Source organism: Rattus norvegicus, chromosome 17 (genome assembly GCF_036323735.1).
Source record: "Rattus norvegicus strain BN/NHsdMcwi chromosome 17, GRCr8, whole genome shotgun sequence".
In the NCBI taxonomy this organism is placed as follows: Eukaryota; Metazoa; Chordata; class Mammalia; order Rodentia; family Muridae; genus Rattus; species Rattus norvegicus.
In genome coordinates, this window is record NC_086035.1 from 17,482,346 (window position 1) to 17,490,572 (window position 8,227).

Below are 8,227 nucleotides of genomic sequence, written 5' to 3' on the forward strand. Positions count from 1 at the left end.
AAACAATAGATAGGGGGCTAGAGGTGTCTTAGGGGTTAAGTGCTCTTGCTGCTCAACCAGAGGACCTGAGTCCTGTTTGTTGAACCCACATCAGGCATCTTATACCCACCTATAATCCCAGGTTAATTAATCCCTGTAATCCGGGGGATCTGATGCTCCCTTCTGGGCCCCTCTAGAAACATCTACATAGCCACACAAAGATACAACATATATCCACACAGATATTTTTTTAATCCTTAAAAATTACAATCAAACAACATGCAGCCTTGAGAAGACTAGGAGGGAGTTGTGCAATGGGTGTGATTTCAGAACCTTTCCATGAAGCCCTGCTATGACTGAACGTGACTAGGCCTGTCTTGGTCTATTCTGACTGAGACAATGGGTTACTTAAACTAAGAGGCTTACCTTACTGATGCCACACCATGCTGGTAAGGCCAATATTTAAGCAGAGACAAATGGGACATAATACTGAGAGCTCCCACTTTGGTCCCAGACTGCAGAGACATTCCCATGATGTCCTCACATAAAGAAGGCATCGTTCTGAATAAGGAGGGCTGTTTGCAGTATCTGACACTTCAGTCTTTGAAGCACAAAACTTTACAATATCCAAAAAAGAGAACCTTTTACATATAAAGTTCCTATGATCACCGTTTTGCATGTAAAAGAAATAATGTGATCCTGTATAAATAATTAAGCCTTGCCCATTGGTACTGATTCATGAACTGAAGTTTGATCATTAAGCTCTCACTGCAGACAGACGCTGAAATCAACAGCACTCAGAGGAAGTGTGTGCATCTCCAAGCTCATGTCCCCACAAACGGCAAAGGGCTTCTACTCCACTGTCGGACAGAAGACAGGATCAACTTAAGTGACGAACTAATTAAGGAGGGAAATTTGAAGGCAAATGGTGTGCTTAGAAACTCTCCTCTAGGGGTTGGGGATTTAGCTCAGTGGTAGAGCGCTTGCCTAGCGAGCACAAGGCCCTGGGTTCGGTCCCCAGCTCCGAAAAAAAGAAAAAAAAAAAGAAAGAAAGAAACTCTCCTCTAGAGTAGTCTAGAATCTAATGGCCAGTTAATTCTAGAGGGCTGTAGACCATAATACAAAGTGTCCTCTGGTCTGAATGTGACTCTAAGAGGACATTGTTTTCCATGGAAAGTGACCAAATTTCCAGCTTATTAAACAGCTGGGATTTCTAATTCTGAAAAATAACTTCCAAATGAGGAAAGTAAAAGCAGGATGAGGGTTGGGGATTTAGCTCAATGGTAGAGCGCTTGCCTAGCAAGCGCAAGGCCCTGGGTTCGGTCCCCAGCTCCAGAAAAAGAAAAAAGAAAAAAAAAGCAGGATGAGCAAGAGGGGAAAGGCACTTCCTGCCAAGCCTGAGGACCTGGGTTCAATCCCCAGACCCTGCAGGTTATCCTCTGCCCTACACACACACACACACACACACACACACACACACACACACACACACACACACACACACCCCAATACCTCCTCACTCTTCTCTTTGATTCCTGGAAACCACCAGTCCTCTGCTCTACCATTCCCTCCTCTCTGAATTTAGCTATTCTAAGTACTTTATACAAATGGGATCATCGGTTGCTCTCAATTTTGCATGGCTTATTCTGCTTAGGATAATGCAGCGTGCCTTGGGATTCCTTCTTTGGGTAACAGCCCTGGCAGTCCTGGAAGTTGCTCTGTAGACCAGGTTGAGCTCGAACTCAGAGGTCCACCTGCCTCTGCCTCCCAAGTGTTGTGATTGGAACTGTGCACCACCCACTCGCGCACAGAGATAAACTTGTGCTGACTCCACCTTTAGCTTTGTCAATGAATGAAGCTTTTGAATGAAGATGAGTAAAAATTCAAGGCCACCTAGGAGACCGAGGATTAGTTTTAGCTCACAGTTCGGAAGGAGAAGGTCTGACAGGTTCCCTGCCTAGGAATCTCCTAATGCAGATACATGGACACCCTCAGACACCTCGAATGAAAATCTCTAGAATTACAATGCCGTCATATCTTCTCAAGATGATCCCGACCCAGCTAGTCTCCAAGTAAACATGTGAGAAGTGATAAACTAAAGACTCCCCAGAAATGCACATCAACATGTTCAAGGTAAGCAGCTACCACATCCAGTAAATCCCAACATCCAGCAATGTCCTAATGAGTACATTTGAAGAATGCGTGCCAGGCCTACAATAGAGTCTTTAAGGTGACACTAGCACCTGAGTCTGCTGGTGAGAAACAGTTTGGGAAGAAGACAGAGCCTTGTTTCGTGTGATAATGCCCCACAGGAAGAAATATCTTCAGCTCCCTCCTAAAAACCCATAGAATGAGAAAACAAGATTCCCAGGCCCAGCCACTTGTCTTTTCTCACTCTCGTCCCCTGACCTGTGGGCAGTGGTTGTAGCATTATCTACTCCGCCTGCCCTGCTTTGTTCTGCTTCACATTTTATTTCATTTCATTTTATTTTATTTTATTTTCTCATCTTCTTCCCTCTCTTGGTGTTCTGGGAATCTCCCATTTCATGGTCCATCACAGCACTGGTGAGTGTTCAATTTCAAGAACACACTAGTGAAATTCTATCATCTCTGTAGGTTGATATCAATATGCAGGTGAGGGCTTGTACCAGTTAGGTCAAGGCCATGGTTGAACAGTAATAAATAAATAAATAAATAAATAAATAAATAAATAAATAAATAAATAAATGTGAGGACAAAGGCCATGGTTGAACAGTAATAAATAAATAAATAAATAAATAAATAAATAAATAAATGTGAGGACAAAGGCCATGGTTGAACAGTAATAAATAAATAAATAAATAAATAAATAAATAAATAAATAAATAAATGTGAGGACAAAGTTTTTGTAAGGCGGGAGAGAAGGAGAAGGCAGGGGAATCAAGAAGGAGACGGAGAAGCATGACCCAGATCCGGGTGGTCTTGAATTGCCAAGGTAATTGGGGTGGATTTCTGTAGGCAAATTTATCTTATCTAGGTGGGCGGTTTATATCCTTATCACTTGGTTGTGAGTTGATTGTGTTCATGTATTGTGGATTGAGAATTTAACATATAAATCTGATTGTTGGGTGACAGTTTGCTGAGTCTTGATTTTAACGGGTCGTTGGGAGTTGATACCCTAACTATAAGGGGTCGGATGTTGGAAATGGAAACAGAGTCCACAGTACGGGAGCCGCGAGATAGGCAGTCTCCGTATGAAACTGGCGTGGCAGCGACCCACCTGAGTCAGCCTGAATACTTGGGGGCAGCGTGGAGGCGCTGAGACAAATGAACGCCAGTTCCAATGGCCGGCTCGACCAAAAGGATACTCACGGGAACCAGCTCTGCCATTTTTTTTATTTTTACCGCTACATATCTCTCATCTCTCTTTTCAAACATTTCCTTCCAACTCTTTGGATGATTCCACAGAAAGCGAAAGTGGAACCTCACACAAGCAAGATACCTTAGTAACGACCCACGCTTATCCCAAACAAATTTTGCTTCATGAAACTCTTCGAATTCTAAAAGAAAATAGTCCAGCTTCAAGTTTCTCTCCATTAAGTTTGATGTTGGCTACTGGTTTGCTGTATATTGCTTTACCTATGTTTCGGTATGGGCCTTAGATTCCTCATCTTTCCAAGACTTTTATCCCAAAGAGGTGTTGAATTTTGTCAAATGCTTTCTCAGCATCTAATGAAATGATGATGTAGTTTTTCTTTCCTTGAGTTTGCTTATATAGTGGATTACATTGATGGATTTCTATATATTGAACCATCCTTGCATCTCTGGGATGAAGCCTACTTGATCATGATGGATGATCATTTTGATGTGTTCTTGAATTCGATTTGCTAGAATTTTAGAGTATTTTTGCATCAATATTCATGAGGAAAATTGGTCAGAGTTTTCTTTCTTTGTAGGGTCTTTGTGTGGTTTAGGTATAAGCATAATTGAGGATTCAAAGAACAAATTGGGTAGTGTTCCTTCCGTTTCTATTTTGTGGAATAGTTTGAAGAGTATTAGTGTTAATTCTTCTTTGAAGGTCTGATAGAATTTTGCACTAAATCCATCTGGTCCTGGGTTGGGAGGCTTTTAATGACTGCTTCTATTTCTTTAGGAGTTATGGGATGGTTTAGATGGTTTATCTGATCCTGATTTAACTTTGATACCTGGTATCTGTCTAGAAAATTGTCCATTTCATCGAGATTTTCCAGTTTTGTTGAGTATAGGCTTTTGTATTAGGATCTGATAATTTTTTTAATTTCCTCAGTTTCTGCTGTTATGTGTCCCTTTTCATTTCTGATTTTGTTCATTTGGATACTGTCTCTCTGTGCTCTGGTTAAGATGGCTAAGGGTTTGTCTATCTTATTTTCTCAAAGAACCAGCTCCTGGTTTTGTTGATTCTTTGTAGTCCTTTTTGTTTCTACTTCGTTGGTTTCAGCCTGAGTGTAATTATTCCCTGCTGTCTACTCCTCTTGGGTGTATTTGCTTCACTTCGTTCTAGAGTTTTTAAGTGTGCAGTCAAGCTGCTAGTGTGTGCTCTCTCCAGTTTCTTTTTGGAGGCACTCAGAACTATGAGTTTTCCTCTTAGCTCTGCTTTCATTGTGTCACATAAGTTTGGGTATGTTGTGTCTTCATTGTCATTAAATCCTAAAAAATCTTTAATGTCTTCATTTCTTCCTTGACCAAGTTATCATTGAGTAGAGCATTTTTCAACTCATGTGTGTATGTGGGCTTTCTATCATTTTTTGTTGTTATTGAAGACCAGCCTTAGTCCATAGTGATCTGATAGGATTCATGGGATTATTTCTATCATCTTGTATCTGTTGAGGCCTGTTCTGTGACCAATTATATGGTCAATTTTGGAGAAGGTACCGTGAGGTACTCAGAAGAAGTTATATTCTTTTGTTTTAGGATGAAATGTTCTATAGATATCTGTTAAATCTACCTGGTTCATACCTTCTGTTAGTTTCACTGTGTCTTTGTTTAGTTTCTGTTTCCATGATCTGTCCATTAATGAGAGTGGGGTGTTAAAGTCAACCACTATTATTGTGTGAGGTGCAATGTGTGCTTTGAGATTTAGTAAAGTTTCTTTTATGAATGTGGGTGCCCTTTCATTTGGAGCATATTCAGAATTGAGAGTTCATCTTGGTGGATTTTTCCTTTGATGAATATGAAATGTCCTGTCTTGTTTTTGTTTTGTTTTGTTTTGTTTTGTTTTTTGATAACTTTTGGTTGGAAGTCGATTTTATTTGTTATTAGAATGGCTACTCCAGCTTGTTCTTGGGACCATTTGCTTGGAAATTCTTTTCCCAGCCTTTTACTCTTAGGTAATGTCCTTTGTCACTGAGGTGTGTTTCCTGTATGCAGCAAAGTGCTGGGTGCTCTTTATGTATCCAGTCTGTTAGTTTATGTCTTTTTATTGGGGAAATTGATGTTGATAGATATTAGGGACCAATGACTGTGTTTTTTCCTGTTATTTTTGTTGTTAGAGGTGGAATTATGTTTGTGAGGCTATCTTCTTTTGGGTTTGTTGCAAGAAGATTACTTTCTTGCTTTTTCTAGGGTGTAGTTTCCCTCCTTATGTTCAAGTTTTCCATCTATTATCTTTTGTAGGGCTGGATTTATGGAAAGATATTGTGTACATTTGGTTTTGTCATGGAATATCTTGGTTTCTCCATCTATGGTAATGGAGACTTTTGCTGGATGTAGTAGCCTGGGCTGGCATTTGTGTTCTCTTAGGGTCTGTATGACATCTGTCCAGGATCTTCTAACTTTCATAGTTTCTGGTGAGAAGTCTGGTGTAATTCTGATAGGTCTGCCTTTATATGTTACTTGATCTTTTTCCCTTACTGCTTTTAATATTCTTTCTTTGTTTTGTGCATTTGGTATTTTAACTATTATATGACAGGAGGAATTTCTTTTCTGGTCCAATCTGTTTGGAGTCCTGTAGACTTCTCGTAAGTTCATGGACATCTCCTTCTTTAGGTTAGGGGAGTTTTCGTCTATGATTTTGTTGAATTTATTTACTGGCCCTTTAAGTTGGGAATCTTTGCTCTCTTCTATACCTATTATTCTACCTATTATTCTTAGGTTTAATCTTCTCATTGTGTCCTGGATTTCCTGGATGTCTTGGGGTAGGTGCTTTTTGCATTTTGCATTTTCTTTGACTGTTGTGTCAATGTTTTCTATGGTATCTTCTGCCCCTGAGATTCTCTCTTCAATCTCTTGTATTCTGCTGGTGATGCTTGCATCTATGACTCCCGATCTCTTTCCTAGGTTTTCTATCTCCGGGGTTGCTTCCCTTTGTGATTTCTTTATTGTTTCTATTTCCATTTTTAGATCCTGGATGGTTTTGTTCAATTCCTTCACCTATTTGGTTGTGTTTTCCTGTAATTCTTTAAGGGATTTTTGTGTTTTCACTTTAAGGACTTCTACTTATTTACCTGTGTTCTCCAGTATTTCTTTAAGGGAGTTATTTATGTCCTTCTTAAAGCGCTCTGTCATCATCATGAGATGTGATTTTAAATCCAAAACTTACTTTTCCAGTGTGTTGGGGCATCCAGTATTTGCTGTGGTGGGAGAACTGGGTTCTGATGATGCCAAGTAGTCTTGGTTTCTGTTGTTTAGGTTCTTGTGCTTGCCTCTAGCCATCTGGTTATCTCTGATGTTAGTTGGTCTTACTGTCTCTGACTGGAGCTTGTCTGTCTTGTGAACCTGTGAGCCTGTAAGCCTGTGATCTTTGGAGTGAGAACACTCCTGGCAGGCCAGCTCTCTTCTGGCAGGTTTTATTTTGAGAGCTGTGGGACAGCCCCAGCTCTGGGCACAGATGGAGACTAGAAGGGTCCTAACCTAGGTCATCCTGTGGCTCCCACACCCCATGTGCTCTGTGGTATCTCTCCTTGGACAGTCAATGGAGACAAAGTGGGGTCCCACCTGTGGCCTGTGGGCTTTGGAGGGAGAGTGCTCCTGGAAGACCAGTTTTCTGTGGGCAGATTTGTGTCCAAGGGCTGTGGAACAGACCCAGCTCTTGGTGCAAATGGAGACCAGAAGGTGTCACACTGCCTTTTAACTCTTCATGTTCATATCCAGAAAGTAGTGAGCAGCAGAACCATCTCCACAGAGACAGGTGCAGTTACTACTACACATGATGTTTATTGATGGGAACATATAAAGCCTAGTTTATCTTCAAGAGAATATGTTGCATCTATTTCAACAGGAACTATGTGTTTAACTCAAAGAGTTTTCTAGACAGTGTATCATGAGTTTTGACCATTTGTCTGTAGCTATAGATATTTGAGTATTCCAAATCCATATTGAAATCTCAAAGGAACTTTAAAAATCTCAATGCCCTAATGCCCAGATCATAGTTAGAATCTCAGATATTGGATTGAAATCATCATATTCTCTCTCTCTCTCTCTCTCTCTCTCTCTCTCTCTCTCTCTCTCTCTCTCTCTCTCTGTGTGTGTGTGTGTGTGTGTGTGTGTGTGTTGCTGGGAATTAAACCCAGGTTCTTACACATGCTGGGCAAGCACTCTACAACTGAATTCTTTCCCCAACCCTTATCAGAAGAATTAATTCTGATTAATTCTTGCTCAAAGAAGCTTCCATTTGTAGTGGGGCATGCCCACTTATGTTTCTACATAAGTGGTTGATGTGCTGTGAGTAAATGAATATTGAGTGCTCTGTCCTACATCCACCCTCCAAGCCCCAGGTAATATAACAGAGAAGTTGGAAGAAAGAATGTAAGAGGTGAAGAACAGGAAGGAGCACCGTGAAATGCTGACTTCTAGATACCACATGGTCATTGCACTCATGGACACACAGCCACCATGGTTAACCTACATAAGACCCACAAAAATTGATGCTTCAATGTTTCATCATAGATGAGGGAGGGTCTCATGAAGCATTACCCATCCCTGTGGGGACAGTTCATGGTTGCCAGTGGAGTTGGTGCTGTTTACTTTAGTGATGCCCTTTCTCCAGCAAATAATAACACACACACACACACACACACACACACACACACACACACACACACATATCTTTCTGGAAGCCTCCATAACTATATTCAGCCAGTCCTAAAACAGCAAAGGAGATGTGAGAGTAGAAGAGGGATTAGAAGAGAAAGAAGGAGGTGAAAGGGTCATGGGAGTGAATATATCATAATATACTATATGCATTATGAGACTTTCCAAAAGTAAATAATATTAATAATAACAACCATACAAA